The 16652-nt window shown below is 33.6% G+C and overlaps 1 protein-coding gene across 17 annotated transcripts in view; it reads right to left on the reverse strand.

The window, feature by feature from the left end:
* Zbtb20 (zinc finger and BTB domain containing 20) overlaps positions 1-16652 on the reverse strand; it is an 815899-nt gene that overhangs the window by 324369 nt on the left and 474878 nt on the right. The window contains exon 10 of one of the 17 annotated variants that reach the window (XR_012447941.1): positions 1-16652. This exon is cut by the window's right edge and continues 17493 nt beyond it. The exons of the other annotated variants lie outside the window; for them this stretch is intronic. The gene's annotated coding sequence lies outside the window, so the exon portion shown is untranslated. 17 annotated transcript variants of the gene reach the window in all.

The raw sequence follows: 16652 nt of genomic DNA on the forward strand, positions 1-16652 counted from the left end.
GTTTTTCCTCTTGAGAATAAAAGTAAGGGTTGCCACGGAGTAGAAGCTGGAAAGGAATGCTCAGTGTTCCCCTCTTACATTCTCCCTTTCCTTCCTCTCTCAACTCTGTATCGGAAGGAAGCTGGAGCTCTTCCTCAAAGATAATCAACCTAGGAACAGCAAGCCCCAAGAGCAGCTGGGAGATCTCAAAAGTCCAAAGTGAGGTTACTTAGGGTGAGTGAGTGAAAGAATGTGATACCCTAGGAAAAGCTGAGTAGGGTCAAACTCCACTACTTATTATCAGAGTGACGTTGAACAAGTTAGTCAACCTCTTAAACCTCAGTTAAGTCATCCCCAAAATGGTGATTACCTATGAAACCTGTGTTACATATGCAGTGTAAGTGCTCAGTAAATACTCAGTACTGCTTTGTATGTCTCTAATCTGGATTTGGTTAGTAATCATAACATTTATGCGAAAGAAGGAAAGATATTTAATACCAAGGGCATTCAGCTTTGTCACCGGAAAATTGACCAGATAGTAGTTAGTTGACATCTCTTTATTTGCTGACTGACAAAATGTTAGCAGTGAAAGAAGATGGATTAATATGTAAGTTCTACTTTTGAAAATATATAATAGAGCTAAAAGAAATAGGAGTGAAAGAAGATTGTAAGGAAATATAGGCCCCAAAAGTGACCACATGGAGAGGAGTGATCTGGCCAAGAGATTCTTTATTGCCGGGTGGGAGAGGGAGAGAGCCGAGGGAGCCAAGAGACAGAGAGAGAGAGAGAGAGAAGGGCAGGTGCTTAAAGACCCTTCAGTGGGACTCAGCATGATCTGATTGGTTAGGATCTTATAGTTCATGCTGACTGGAGGTTGGGGCAGAAGGAGGATTCAAGCTAGACTTGAGGCAGGACGGTGACCCTGGAAACGGAAGCTTAAGGGTGCAGTAAGAACCGAAACCTATGGGCGCCATTATTGCCAACAAAGATGGATTAATATCTAAGTTCTACTTTTGAAAATATATAACAGAGCTAAAAGAAATAAGAGTGAAAGAAGATAGATTAATATCTAAGTTCTACTTTTGAAAATATATAACAGAGCTAAAAGAAACAGAAGATAACACTTGATTATTACTAAGATTACCTTTTAGAAATTTACCATAATCATAGTGTTCTCATGTTATGAACATATTTTCTACATATACTTGGAAATGGTTATCAGAAAAGGAAAAAAGGTGTACTTTAAGTATAAATTTTAGCTAAATAAATTTACATTCAATCTATCTTGCTGTGTTTTGACCAGTTATTTTAACTGTGTTATTAAATTTGTTATGACATTTCTTTCATTACTGTCTTCATGCTTATTTTAAATATTTACTAAGAAACCAATTAATAGTTAAAAATTAATATTTATTTATTGCAGAAGAGGTATTATCCTAATTACACTATTAATGTCATAATATTTCAATAGCAATAACATCCAAAAGCACTTTATATACAGTAACAGGAACTATTTATTGGGCACTTACTACAACATATTTTACTAGACATTTTATAGAAGTTTTAACAATTACTCTTTTTGAAGACCTAATTAGCTATGTCTCATTAGATAAATGAGAAGATATGTTTCTTTTTCTTTGTTAAAGAAAAGTCTCTATATTCAGTTTTCTAAAGCACTGCTAGAATAGAGCTTAAATCTTAAATTTAGAAATTATCATCAATAAGTGTACTGTTAACTACTTTACTAATTTGTGTTATATGAAATAATGATGTTATATTATACAAGACAGAAAGGCTGCCCCCTAAAATATAGCATCTGATAAATTTTAAACAGAAATCCAGAATAATGGCCTAAAGGAATGAAATTTAATCTAAACTACAAAGAGAATTTAGAAAAACAAAACACATTAGTCAGACTGGAATTTGGACCAACGTATTTCAAAGATCAAAATATAGTATAGGAAGAATATTGACATGGTCTGGAATTATCATTAATAATCCCAAAGTCAACAAACTCAAGAAATGCAATGTACAAAGTATTGCCTCCTAAAACAAAAATAAATATGATTTATTTCATCTATTCTTTTGACTAATCAGAAGGCACAGATATTATATACTTTAAAAACTTAAAAATACTACAAATTTAAGCAACTGATCTGTTACTATATAAAATAAGCCCTCTTCTATTTGAAATTCAAAAATTTTAACCTATGCCCATCCATTTCTTAGCTCTCCAAATAACATAATAATTTAACTACTGCCTTAATCTAGTTGAAAAGCCAAAGAAAATATACTATTCTTTCACTGCTAACTTCACTTCAGGGAAAAGAAGATGCTATAAAGTATATAGAAATTCTTATTTTTTTGTGTGTTTCACTACTAATTCTCTACCCTTTACTACTAATCATTCAATTACCTGAGTCTCCATGAAGTTAGAAACATTCAAGTGAAACTCATAAAATAAAGAAGATAAATAGACTCCAAAAATTTCAGTTCTTGAGAAACTGATTACACACAAAAGGGCTGTTAGAAGTGAAAGGGTCAGTAGAAAATCTTCTGGGCTCATTTAATAAAAGAATGTGGAATTCCAAGAGATTCTTTTCTAAAGAAACCACTAACAATGTTGTACATCTACAAAACCTAAAAGGAAGCATAATGGACTCAAGTCTCTGCTTTGTGACTCAATATGTACTTCATGAGGATGTACTTCCTCTTTTAAAGGGTCACATAGGTGAATAAACTGACAAAGTATTCAGAAAGAGAAATTCCACATGTATCATAGGGATTAAATTTACTTGCACTCAAGTTCTTCATAAGTGCAAAAAATAAACTCTAATCAAAAATTTAAAATTTAATATTGTTTTTTGACCTCTAGAATGTGCTTTTTCACTGAATTAAATTACTTTAAATTTACACTATGTAAATTGTATACTTCCCATATCTTTTATAAAAGCATAGACTAAATGACATATCTTCTAAAGGCTGATTGGATGTTTTCTTTTGGAAGCAGTAATAATAACAAGCCATAAAAATAATAATGATAACTGAATACAACTGTGTACCAGGCATTATGCTTCGAGTTTATATGCACTAATAAATGATGCAGCCAGTACTTTTGAGAAGCTATTCCAGACTAGGCATGTGTGTGCCACACACACAGAACAAAGAAACAATTTTAATTACACAGTGGACTTAGAAAATAAAATGGATGGGTGATTTTTGATAAAGCTGAATAGGGCTTTTCATGTTTCTCTGTTTGAATCTTTCCAAATACCTCCAACATCTGCCTTAAAAAAGAAAAACAAACATGAATTTAGAAAAAATTATTCACAGAGAAAACTCCTACTTTTTATAAACACTGATTCTTAATTTTTTTTTTGTAGTACTGGAGCTTGAACTCAGGGCCTACACCTTGAGCCACTCCACCAGCCCTTTTTGTGTTAGATATTTTTGAGATAGGGTCTCATGGAACTATTTGCCCAGGCTAGCTTCAAACCGTAATCCTCCTGATTTCTGCCTCCTGAGTAGCTAGGATTACAGGCGTAAGCCACCAGCACCTGACCTTAATACTTAAGATTCATTATATCCTATACTATTTAAAAAATCACTAACCAGAAGCCATAAAAATTTAAATATGTTCAAATAGTCTTTGGAGATCAAAAGGTCAGAAGGAGTTCTTAGTATTTGCATTGGCCTGCACCCATATTTTCCAAAGCATGTACTTTTTTCTGTCAACACTTTATTCTGTCATCATTTTTCTTTTCCTTTTTTTGAGACAGTCTCACTATGTAATCCAGGCTCACCTCAAATTCATGATCCTCATGCCTTAGCATCCCAAGTTCTAGTGTTATATTTGTGTGCCATCATGTCCCAATTCTGTCATTTATCATATCCTTAGATTAAGAAATATTAATATCTATTCACAGAGAGTATCTTCAGAGTATCTCCCATAAATACATATTCTCATGAAGACCAAGAAAACATGAGTCAGTAGTATTCTAAGGACCTTTTAGTCACCATCATCTTCTACAATGTCTTCTTCCTACCACTATCATAATTATCATTACTAATATTAGCATTATTAGCTCTACTGCCTATTTCCAGTAGGCTCTTTATGTGGGCCTTGGACAAATATATCAGTTGCTCAGTTGTTATTTTCATGGGCATTTTATTTTAATCATAAATGGTTTTAATTTCCTGAATATCCTAAAGCTATCTACATACAAATATATTCCTCTTTCCTAACACAATTATGTAGTTGGAGTGAAGTTTCATTAAGATATCTGAGGAGAATTACTACATTATTAACATTAAAAAGTTGAACAATACACATGATTGTCACAGGATATAAAATGTACTCAGGCTTTCAGAACTTCTGATGCATCATTTTAGAGCATCATTTATCATTTTGATAAAGCTGAGGTCAAGTTTCTAAAAATTCAACTTGTTAAAAGCAGGAATAAATGAATGAAGGATGAGTCAGCTTGTTTGAGGGAAAGGGTATAAAAAATACTTCAAAAGAATACCACATGACGGCAAATATTCAGTGTATCAAAATGTAGCTGCCATCTGGCGTTGATAGACGGGGCTAAAATATGTGTTTAAAAAAGCAAGAAAGGAAATAACTCAGCCAGGTTAATGTGCTTGTGTCTCCATTTCATAATTCAGGTATTAAGTGCTTTAATAAATATTAACTGTGAATGAAAGGCTCCCTTACAGTCAGACTTGGGCAATATTAGTTGGGCAAGAGTAGGAAGAAGTAAAATAAGACAAGACCTGATGGCACTAAATAAGCTAAAAACAAACAAACAAATAAAAGTGTTTTAGGTAAAGTAGAAATCTTGGTTGTAAGGTACTACAAGAACACCAGCTTCATAGATAAACACAAAGAAGTGGTAAGCTTACATATACATGAAAAAAAAATGAAATATTGCCTATTTTCTGCTTTGAATATTCAATTACTCTTTTCTTTGGCTATGACTATTTCAAAGTATAGAGAAAACAAGGGAGTAAATAAAACCATTGGTTGAATGGTAGAAAGAAGGAGAAGGGAAAAATTTTAAAGTCCTGACCTGACATTTTTTAAAGTTTTTAAGGTAGAGTTTGCTATTAACTTCACAAACTAATCAAACAAAAAATATATGGGAAGGATTCCTTTTACCCCTCTTGCTTAATGCTGAAGCATATTTAAAGCATCATTCATGAGAGAGAAAAACTGAGTATGATCAGTGAAAACTTACCCCATGTAGTAGCAAAGTCTGTTAGGAAGCCAAATCTCAGCTGGGTTATTAAGTGCTTCTTTTCTCAACACTAAATATTCCTTGGATTTCCAAATCCTGACAATTTATGTTCTATCACATCTCTCAGAATAGGAGCCATAGGCAGAAGAAAAAAAGACTTAACACAGCTTTGAAGGTTAATTAGAACAGGGTCCAGGGAAACTGTTAGCAAAATGGATGAAGCACTTTAGATGAGAGCTGATTATGGTCAAACATACATGTTTTAAAAATTGAGATAAAATATGCATATACAACAATTCACAAATTTGTATTGACACACAAATTATATCCCATATATTATATGGGTTACCATGTGATGTTTTGATACATGTACACATTCTACAATGTGCAAATCAGGACAAGTATATTTATGTCCTCACATTTACCATGCTTCCTGCTGAAACTATTCAAAACACTTTCTTCTAGTTTTTAATAGATAATGATCTCAAAGAATCTCAGATGTGATTTCTCCTATTTAACTGTAATTCAGTAGCCCACTGACCAACATTTCCCCATCCACCATTTTACTCACAACTTCTATGAATTCTTTTTTTTTTAAGATTCCATATATAAATGAGATCAAACAATACTTGTTCTTTTGTGCGTGGCTTATTTCACTTAACATAATGCCCTCCAGATCTGTCCATGTTGTCACAAATGACAGAATTTCTTCTTTTTTTTTTTTAACGGTTGAGTTGTATTCAACTATATATATATATATATATATATATATACCGTATTTTCTTTATCCATCGGTAGATGGACACTTAGGCTGTCTCTATTTCTTAATTATGGTGAATAGCTCTGCAATAAACATGGGAGTGCAGATGTTTCTTCGACATACTGATTTAATTTATCTTGACTATATCTCCAGTAATGGGGACTGCAAGATCATATGGTAGTTTTAAATTTTTTGAGGAACTGCCATACTATTTTCCATAATGGCTATATCAATTTGCATTCTCACCAACAGTCCATAGGGATCCCTTTTTTCCACATCCTCAGTAGCACTTGTTATTTTCAGTGCTTCAAGTGTCTTCTTGATAAATAGTCATTATGATTGGGGTGTGGTGATACCTCATCGTGGTTTTGATTTGCATTCCTCTGATGTTTAGTTATGTTAAAAGCATTTTTTCATATATCTGCTGGATATGTTTATGCTTTCTTTTGAGAAATATCTATTTAAATCTTTTACCCATGTTTTAATTGGACTTTTCTTGTTATTTAGTTAGTTTTTGGAATGTCTTATATTTTCTGCATATTAACCCTCAAGAAATACATAGCTTGTAAATAGTTTCACCCAGTTTTCAGGCTGTCTCTTTACTCTGTTGATTGTTTCCTTTGCTGTGCAGATGTTTTATATTTTGATGTGACCCTGCTTGCTTTTGCTTTTGTTTCTTTTTGTTACATTCCATAACCAACCAATTTTTATGACCATAGATTAGTTCTGTCTTAATACAAATGAAATCACCAATTTCAACTCTTTGGTGTCCTGGGTTTTTTTTCTTTTTTAGCAGAATTCTGAAATTTATCAACACTACTGTATATATTATATTCTTTTTTTGTCTTTTTTGCCTATTATGATATATTCAATGAATATACCACATTTGTATATCCATTTTTCCACATTTGAGTATTTTTAGTTTTAGGCAATTATGAATAAAGTCACTATAAAAAGACTGTATTCCTGTATAAGTCTCTTTGAGGGCATAATTTTCATATCATCTTGGTAAGTACTATGAATGTGATTATCAAGTCATACAGCAGGTATGTTTAACTTTATAAGATATTCAGCCAGGGTTCTAAAGTGGTTGTACCATTTCACATTCCCACTAAAGTGGTTGTACCATTTCACATTCCCACTAGTATTCTACTTTCTTGTCAACCCTTTAACTGGTCAGTCTTTTAGTTCTGATTCAATCTAGTAAGCACAAACTACTGTGGTTTTAACTTAAATTTCCCTAATGTCTAATGATGCTGAATATCTTTTTATGAGTTTGTTGGAATGCTTAGACTTTGATTTGTGAAGTGTCTAATCAAGTATTTTGCCATTAAAAATTACTTTGTCAATTTGTTAGTTATTGTCAGAATTCCTTACATTCTGGACATGAATCCTTGGTTGACATATGTATTGAAAATATTTTTTCCTAGTATTTTTTTGATTCTGGGGATTGAACTCAGGGTCTCATATCCCCAGCTCCTTTGCCTACTCTTTTGCCATTTCATTTTCTTACCAACGTTTTTTGATGAACACAAAATTTTAATCTGCATGTAGACTATTTATCAATTTTTCCTTTTATGTTTAGGGTTTTCTGTGTCCTCTCTAAACAATCTAAACCCATCCTGGTGCATGAATATTTTTCCATATGTCTTTTTAGAAATATTAATATTATAGTCTTATTTGTGTGCAGGTATTTAATACATACCATATTAATTTGAGGGTACAATATGAGAGGTCAGAGTTAATTTTTTTCTATATGTTTATGTAGTTGTTTCTGCCCCATTTGTTGAAAAAGATTTTCTCTTTTCCAATTAAATTGCTTTGGCACATCTATTTACATCAATTGACTATATATTTGGAGTTGCTATTTGAACTCTATTGTGCTGCAATGGCTTTTATTTTTGGAAGGAGAGGGATGGGTTGGTAATATGTCCTTATTCTGTATATGTATAGAACAATTTGAAATTAAATGGTGTGAGTTTTTCAACCTTGTTGTTTTTCTAGGTTCTTTGCAATTACATATAGTCTTTAAAATCTACTATAAGTCAATTGAGGAGAAATGACACCTTAAAAATAATGTGTTCTCTATAAATAATGGATATTACTCTAAATCCTTTTTTAGCTTTGAATGTAGAGGCCATGCTTTCCTTTAAAAAAGTTATTATTAAGTATTTTATATTTTTATGCTATTGAACATTAATTTAAAATTTTCATTTTTAATTATTTGCAGTACTATGTTTTATGTAGATAAGAAGAGTTTTACTTCTTCCTCTCCTATCTTTAACACATTTTTCTTGCCTTATTTCTTGGCTAGGATTTTTTTTTAATGGAACTGAGTTTTGAACTCAGGGCTTTGTGGTTGCAAAGGAGGAGCTCTATGACTTGAACCACAGCTCTTGTACATTTTGCTCTGGATGTTTTGGAGACAGGGTCTCATGAAATATTTGCCCAGGTTGGCCTTGAACTGCAATCCTCCCAATCTCAGCCTCTCAAGTATCTACAGGCATGAACCACCAGTGCCAGGCTCTCAACTAGGATCATTCCATCAATGTTGAACAGAAGTAGAAGAATAGAAATCATTGCCTTGTACTATATATTAGGAGAAAGATTTAGTTTTCCATTTTTAAGTATGATATTAATTTTGGGTTTTCATAGAAGACCTTTGTCAGATGGAGGAAGTGCCTATCTATTCTAATTTTCTGAAAGTCTTCATTATGAGCACCTATTAAATTTTTAAAAATTACTTTGTCACATATTTTTTCTTTTATTCTAGTCATATGGTGAATTTATATTGATTTGTTTTCAAATGTTAAATTATACTTGCATTCCTAAGATAAATGCCATTTAATCATGGGATATCACCCTTTTTGTATGTTTTGCTAGATTTTATTTACTAACATTTTGTTGAAAATTATTGTGTCCAGAACCATAAGGGATACTGGCCTATGATTTCTTTTCTTGTAATATCTGTCAAGTTTTTCTAATAATATTATTCTGATTGATCTCATAAAACACGTCCAGAAGTGTTTTTACCTCTTCCACTTTCTAAAAAAGTTGTGATGAATTCATATTATTTCCTCCTTTTTTAATAGAACTCCAGGGAAATTATCTGGGGCTGGAGTTGGGTTTTTGGACTGTTTTTGATTTAAAAAAAAACAAACTTCAATTTCTTTATTAAGAATAGGGGACTTTAGATTTTCTGTTTACTGAGTCAATTTTAGTAACATATTTGTAAAGGAATTTATTTCAGCAAACTTGAAATTATTGCTATGAAGTTTTCATAATATTCTCTTATTGTCCTGTAATACTTATATTAATTGAATTATAATGATATTCTCTCATTGATGATATTGGTAATTTGTATTTTTTCTTAATCTTTTTTTTTTGTTGTTGTTGTGGCATTGGGGTTTGAGCTTAAGACCTCACACTTGCTAGGCAGGCACTCTTACCATTTGAGCCACTTTGCCAGCCCATTTTTTCTTAATCTTAACCATTTTTGATAGAGGTTTATGAATTTTGGTAATCTGTTCAAATAGTCAAGTTTTGGCTTTTTAAATCATTTTTTATTTGTTGAATTTCTGCTTTTCTTATTTATTTCCTTTCTACTCCTTTGGGGTTTAGAATCATACTTTAATTTTCTGAAAGTAGAAATCTATGACACTTTTTGTTGTTCATATTTACAAAAGAATATTTTATTTTCTTCCCTCTGTTACTTTGCAATTTTTATTAGTATATATTAATTATATAAAATAATGGGTTTCATTCAGACATCTTCTGCTACCTTAATCTGCTACTGTTTCTCCAACAGATTTTTTTTATTTCACATATTGTACCTTACTTGTGGTTCATTTCAATAATTTCATTTGTTTTCTCTTCTTCTGAGACAAAGAATATTAAATTCTTTGATATTGTTCTGCAGATCACTCTGTGCATTTTAAAATCCTTTTTGTTTCTGTTCTTTACATTATTTTCTATCAATCTGGTTTGTATGTTTGTTTTCTTTGTGTTTGGTTTTTGAGACAGTGTCTCACTATGTAGACCAGGCTGGCCTTGAAGTCATGATCCTCCTGCCTCAGCCTCCCAAGTGCTGGGATTACAGTACGTGCCACTACACACAAATATTTTCTATAATATGTGTTCAAGTTTAGTGACATTTTCTTCTGTCATCTTTAATTTTTAAAAGCATCTTTAATGGTTTTTTAAAAATTCAGATAGTATACCTTAACTTTATAGTTCTTTTTAATAATTTCCATGTCTCTTTATTTTCTCATCTATTCCCTTATTGTGACCATATTTTCTTTAAATTATGAATGTACTTATAATTTCTGATTTAAAGTCCTTAAAATTCCAACTTCTGGATCATCTACATATCTATTTCTATTGACTTTTAAAAAAAAATTACAGTTCACCTTATCCCATATCCATGACCAATGATTTTATTTTGAGTTGGATTTGAACACTTTGTATGATATGTTATACAGACTCTGAGTCCTGTTTTCTTCCTCTGATAGAACAGATTTCTATTCTACCAGATAATTAAATTATTGGTTTACCACTGTGACATTGTGGCAGTTTGGTCTTCTGCTTTGTTAAGGCCTTTTAATGTTTTAGTTTTGTCTCTCCTGGAATTAATTTCTTAGTCCTGGGCCATCATCTATATTTCTAAGGTATAACAATCCTCTGGGTTTTAATAGCACTTGAGACAGTTACCAAATACTTCTAACAGTAAAACTCAAACTCTTAACTTTGTTTCTCCTTCATCTAATATATCTGTTCAGCTCTTTTAGCCTCCTAGATATTCCTTTTCTCTGGGTTCCTGCAGTGCTTAAAACTAATTTGAACAACTGCATTAGAAACAGTATCTATAGATCTTCCTCTACCAATACACTGTATGTTCCTTATGAGAAAAGACTTTTTTTCTACATTAAAAAAAAATCACTTATAGCACCTAGGAAAGTACAATATATTCTGCTTACTAAATACGGCCAATAAATATTTTTACAATTAAATAGAACTGAATAATCTATATGAGTGAAATTAAACAGTTATAACTTAAAAAAAATAACTACCTTAAGGAATTTGTTTAAGATATTAGTGGCATGTGGTATTTCCAATTTCGACAGAAGATGGACAGGTGGTACAGTCATGTACTGAAATTGGGTAATCCTATTTTTTTAGGGCTTTTAAGGCTGTTTTTAAGGCCCTATTCCAAGACACGTGTTTACTAAGAAATGTACACAATTTTTACAATAACTTCAAGAAACAGATACTATCATAATCTCATTTTGTAGATAACAAAACAATAAAGTAACCCACATAGACTTCAGAGTCAATTTATAAACATTCACTGCAAGTGCCTACTGTGAATGAGATCAAACTGATCCATGGCACTCAATGCTTATTCTAAGGGTGCATATCTCTCCTCGTATGTTCTCCCCCATCTCTCACATTAGCAACTTGCTTCCTCTGACATGTCAACATGTTCTCCATCCTTCCCATACAATTCTTGCTCATTTCATGGAGCAGCAGCAAATTGGAGGCAAATGAAGCAATGAGTGATTAAAAATATTTCTGGAATCAGTGAACCTGAAACAACCTGTCCAGTTCTGACCATTCTTCTTGCCCTTTAGAATTCAGTTTCAAATTAATCTCTGCCAGAGATCCTCTGGTGTTTAGCCTGGAGCTACCTACCATTTCACCAAGCCAGTTACCATAGTAAATTGGTATAACAGACCAACCGATTGTTAATTATTTGCTTTTATGTCTCAACAACACTCTAGGTGATGTGCAGAAAACAAACTATGAGAGGGCAAGGTCTTCAGCTACCAGCGTATTACACTTCAGTTGGGAAGAGTCTTATCCATCTCACAGTCAATAATGACTCAATTTATCTCACCATCCTCCACATATATAGATATTCTGATGTATCGACTGGCTTTTCTTTCTTCATTGAAATAATTTCCCACAGATTATTTGTTTAAAGAACCTAACATCCTATTGGTACCCAGTCCTTTAACCTTGAGAACTACTGAGAGGAGACTAGAGCCCATGATTCCTGGCAATGTTCCTTACTAGCAGGTCCTTCTGGTAGAACTTAGTCCTCTCTGCCTTATCCAATCTTCCTCATCAAGCTTAACTTTTAAAGTTTTTGTACACATTAGGTAATATTTGTCCTCTGAACTCCCATGGGGCTGTGGTAACTGTCCAGCAAGGAAGCCCTACCCTTCATTATTCAGCAACAGCTTGAAGTATATTCTAATTCTAACCTTCCGCCCTCTGACAGACCAGCTGCATCAAAGGCTGTGTTCCCTGTTTGTTTTTCTCTTGAAGCAGAATCACCATTTCAAACTAAATCATCTATTAGGAAAGGAAGGACTCTATGTCCAAAATTTAAAAACATGTCTCTTCTCTGAGCCATAGCAAATCTAAACTGGATTATGCCTTATGTTAGAATCTGGACACATGTGGTCCCTTTTTCTCTACCCTCTGGATCTGTGCATGCTGTTCAGGAGAAGTTGCTGGCTTTTGAACTGCCAGTTTGAAAATGAAGGCATTTTTCTTTTAGGGAGAATAGTCCTTCAGTGATTTAAACAACAAGCCTTGTGATCAAAATAATTCATAAAGGAAAAGATTTATGAAGTGACTTCACTAGCACACAATGCATTTTTTAAACTTTGTTTTTAAAATAAATCTGTCAGTACACAAGCCAAGACAACACATCTGAATGCAATATCAGTGGACACACCCTGCTTCTCTTCTCCTTTGCTTGCCCAAGACTGTGGTAGAAAAGGGAAATGCTTCTCTTTGTCTTTTTTATTCAGTATTCATTTTTAAAAAATTAAATGCTGGTTCCATGAAAAGATTTTTAAAAAGAACTATGCATATTATCATTTCACACAGGAAAACTTGCCTTTAAGAAATGCATTTTCCATCTACCAGTTTTGCTTGTTTAAGAAAATAAAAAATAAAGAAGTCTAACTTGTAATGAATCCCTCTGGCATGGAAAGCCTGTTCTAATCTCTCTTTATCAGGTTTGAGTGATAGTTCTGCTCAACAAGTATTGACAGAGCCGTCCTGTTTCTCAGGCTTTCATTTCCCTCAGTTGGAGAAGGATACAGTGCATTTTCACATTCTCAAAGTCTGCAGTTGTTTTTATATAAGAAGCAATTTGCTTGGGTCACATCAGGTCGAATGGGATGCCTGCCCAGCTCTTGGTTTTAAAGGAAAAACATACAGAAAGACACAAAAACACAGCAGTTTCCTTCATTAAATTCCACTCTACCTGCCATGGGCTTCTAGCCACAATGGAATTTCCCACCCTGGCCTAGCCCAGCCTAACTTTTATTTTTAGGGATTTTTTTTTTTCCCTCTTTAAGTCTTACGAGCTTTCTTTCAAGTGAACTTTGAGGTAAGGTTTATTAAATGATGGAGTAATTGCCTGGCTTTAAAAAATCAGACCTAAGAAACAAATGCCTAGTGACCTTCCATAATATTGCTGGATAACCACCTCTTGAATAACAGTCTTTCAAAATAAATAAATAAAATGACTGTTCACAATCAACACAGAAACATAAGTCATGTAATTTAAAACCAAAGTTGAATAATGAAGAGAACAGGGGACAGCATTAGTAGTAATAGTGGTACCTTCTACTCACCTAATTGCATTGGATAGAGAGAATTTTAGAGAAATAAATGAAATTTAATAACTAGAAAAACAAAGAGTTGTGGGGGGAGAAAGAGAGAGAGACAGAGAGAGAGACAGAGAGAGAGACAGAGAGAGAGAGAGAGAAACATGAGTTTAGGGGCCTTACTCTTTTGAAAGCCATTTACGCTTTTGCCTTTGCCTAAGGGCAATTGATTTAATCAGGATTGTTCATGTGGATTATCTAAACTATGAAAAGCAACAGGGAGAACTGCCCAAGAAATCCAGACTGGGTCTGCTGCAAAATACTTGGTTTGGGGCCTGAAGCTAAGTAGACTGCTCACATTGTACTCAGGGTCTTAAGAAAAGTGGCTTGATGCCTCTATAATTCTTTGTCCCTTTGATCTACTTCAACATTTGGTATCTCTTGGCATTAGGAAAGCTCATGAAAATGACCCTGCCTAGTTAACTGATTCGTAGTCTGGGTAGAAAGAAAGAAAGGAAGAAAGAAGGAAGGAAGGAAGGAGGGAGGGGGGAGAGAGAAAGAGAGAGAGAAAGAAAGAAAGAGAAAGGAAGGAAGGAAGGAAGAAAATGAAGTATTAGTAATGAGGGAGGAAAATGTACCTTCTTTCTCTCTTTGCTCACCATAAATAATGATTGACAGATGTGATTTTGGGGGAATGTGAATACCACCATTCCCACATTATAGCTTTGTCAAAGCCAAATCAAGGCTAATGTCAACCAATTCTGCCTAAAACATACCACTTTGGGCCCCCTCACTCATTATTTTCAAACTGGATTTTGCATAATCTTCCTTCAATTGAAGAAGTTTACTTTTCAGTCATGTTGTTTGCTCTTAGCATTCTTAGTCTCACCAATTTCAGCTCATCATTAAACCCTATTTCTTGTTAAAACTGACAGTTAACGGAGCCACTCCTGTAGCATTATAGCACATTTAAAAACCAAAGATTAGTTCACTCTGCCTGGTTTCCAGAACTACTTGCTACTTGAGAGCCTTTCACAAATTTGTCTACTTGTGGATAAACAAAAACTCGCCTATGATGTGAATTTGAAAAAGGAAAATGCATATAACAAACTCTACTGAAGCCTAAATTATTGCCATGTTACAGACAAATTTTTGTTCATAGATGCTGCCTAAATTCCATTCTACCTACCATGGGCTTCTAGCCATAGTGGAATGGCTGCATGGGACTCACGGATGCTGTGCTTGCCTGTACTATAACTTCATCTTCAATATTAGGCTTTGCTTTTTAAAGGGATGTCATTTTCCTCCAGTAAAACCAAGTGGCTTACCCTGACATTTAATAGTGATTTAGTAATATTAGAGTTGCTTTTAACTCTGAAGTAATGTTCATGCGACTTGTGAATTTGTATCAAGGCAGGTAATCTGAGCATTGCAGCAGTTTTTCTGAGGCTGCATATAATCTCTCACTTATAATCCCTTATGAAACCTCAGATTTTTAACTATGGTCTAACTTGTGATTGTGTTGGTAAGGAGTAAAGAAATATCATTACTTATGGCGACTTCCCCTCAAACAATGTAGTGAACTGGAGTACAAGGAAAACTTTCCTATGCTTTAGTTAAGAACATGAGGATTAATTTTGGTAACCAAAGAATTAAAAGCCTGTAAATATACCAACTTCAAGAAGGAGAACGGGATTTAAAAATATTAGGGTTTAGAAACAAAAATAGTACTCTATCAATCTGTTGTTGTACAGATAATAATGATAACAAAAATAGTTAAAGGACAACCTCAACACAAACAGAGTAAAACCTGTGTACAATTTTTGAACTAGTACTTGAATTGGATCTGTAGGAAACAGTTCTCAAAGGTCTATTATTCACTGTTCACTCCAACACACACGTACACAAGTGCACACACACATAGTAGAAACCTAACCCAAAATCTACCACATTAAATTTGCATCTGAGAGCCACTGCACAGTTGCTTTGTATCTATAAGGTAGAGGTATAAAAGTGAGAAAACTGGGTTCCCATAGTTTTGGTGTAGTATCAAAAAAAAGAAGAGAGTTGGCTTAGGATAAGTGAAAGATAAATGGACAGTGATGCGTATACAAAACAAGTCAGGGCTCCCTAGGAGTTGGTAACAGGACTAACCTTGCCTGGCTCCCTTATAAATGATTTGCTTACTCCAGGGTCTTGTACTATGTTTGGAATGAAGTAGAAACTCAATTAATTTTTGCTGAATAAATGAAAGAGTAACCTGGAAGAAGGAGTGTGCAATAAATTATCTAAGTTTGTGGACTGAATTAAACTTTTAGGAGCAGGAAAACTGTACTGATTATGGCATAGTTTTTGTTCAGGAATACAGAAAGGTACAGGTGTAAATGAGGACAACCAAAATATTAAGATACTTGAAGAAGATAGCTGAAATCTTAACCAGGAAAGGGATTTGAAGGCCACTGGATTCTTTTAAGCAAAAAGGCAGCCAAAATTTTGGCCATCATTAGGGAAAACAGTGAAAATGTATACTTTTACATTAAGCCCTTTGGATTTATATGAAAACCTTAGAGTACCATGTTCCTGTAACATAATAACCCAAAGACTCTTAAAAAGGATAGTCACTGAATTCAAGCTAAATTTAAATAAGCTAGGTTTGTAAGGAATAAATTATTTTGTGATATCACAACAATTCACTGAATGTGAGAGAATGCAGATGCACATGGATGTTAATAAATGCTATGTAGCAGACGTTGTATTGATGTTTCTTGGTAAATGGATGCCATGGAAGCTTCCTAACAAATCTAACTTTTCCCAAATTCTGAGCGTATGGACTAAATATCTTATAACTTTGGGTGTTATATTCATTTATCCTTCCAGCAAAGTTTTATTGACTGCTACCTCCAGCTAGACCAGTCTGGTAATCTCACATTGCATCCTGTAGATACTGTCATTATCCTAAATAGACACCACAATTCCCTTGTTCCTTGTATTCTCTGATTTTCACTGGGGGTTATCTATCATGACTACGCATCCACATTCTGATCT

Source organism: Castor canadensis, chromosome 5, assembly GCF_047511655.1.
Source record: "Castor canadensis chromosome 5, mCasCan1.hap1v2, whole genome shotgun sequence".
Classification (NCBI taxonomy): domain Eukaryota; kingdom Metazoa; phylum Chordata; class Mammalia; order Rodentia; family Castoridae; genus Castor; species Castor canadensis.